The 473-nt window shown below is 37.4% G+C and overlaps 1 protein-coding gene across 1 annotated transcript in view; it reads right to left on the minus strand.

Moving 5' to 3' along the window:
• The window catches only part of SMARCAL1 (SWI/SNF related, matrix associated, actin dependent regulator of chromatin, subfamily a like 1), a 58994-nt gene that overhangs the window by 44289 nt on the left and 14232 nt on the right, over positions 1–473 (minus strand).

Raw genomic sequence — 473 nt, forward strand, 5'->3', positions numbered from 1 at the left:
AAAAAAAAAAATCACTCCAGAAAGACCCATAAAAAATCAAGTCTTAAACAGAATAAATTGTCGTTTCCTTCCATTCCCCTTGTGTTTTTGTCTTGATGGTTTTGTTTGATGTTTGAGGAGGCAGAGAACTCTTAAGTTATCGACTATCAAAAGACAAGAAAACACACGCTCTGCATGGAGAAGCTGTTAGGTGTTTCTAAGAAGATTGGTGGGTCAGTGGTGCAATTTAGAAACAACAACAAAGGGCAGAGTCTATGTAAAGGCCAAAAACTGATAAAAATGTACATTTGGGGGCCTTTTCATAAGAGAATAAATATCTCCCCTTAAGAGAAGTGAGTTTTACAATGATTTCTGTGGTAAAGAAGCTAAAAAATCCTTTATCTACAAGTGCCTTGATAGCTTCTTATCTATTCTCTAATGCACGGGTCAGCACTCTAAGGCTTATAGGCCATATTGGCCTCCTGCCTATTTGG

This window comes from Otolemur garnettii, unplaced genomic scaffold (assembly GCF_000181295.1).
Source record: "Otolemur garnettii isolate 467f Iridium unplaced genomic scaffold, OtoGar3 scaffold00013, whole genome shotgun sequence".
NCBI lineage: Eukaryota > Metazoa > Chordata > Mammalia > Primates > Galagidae > Otolemur > Otolemur garnettii.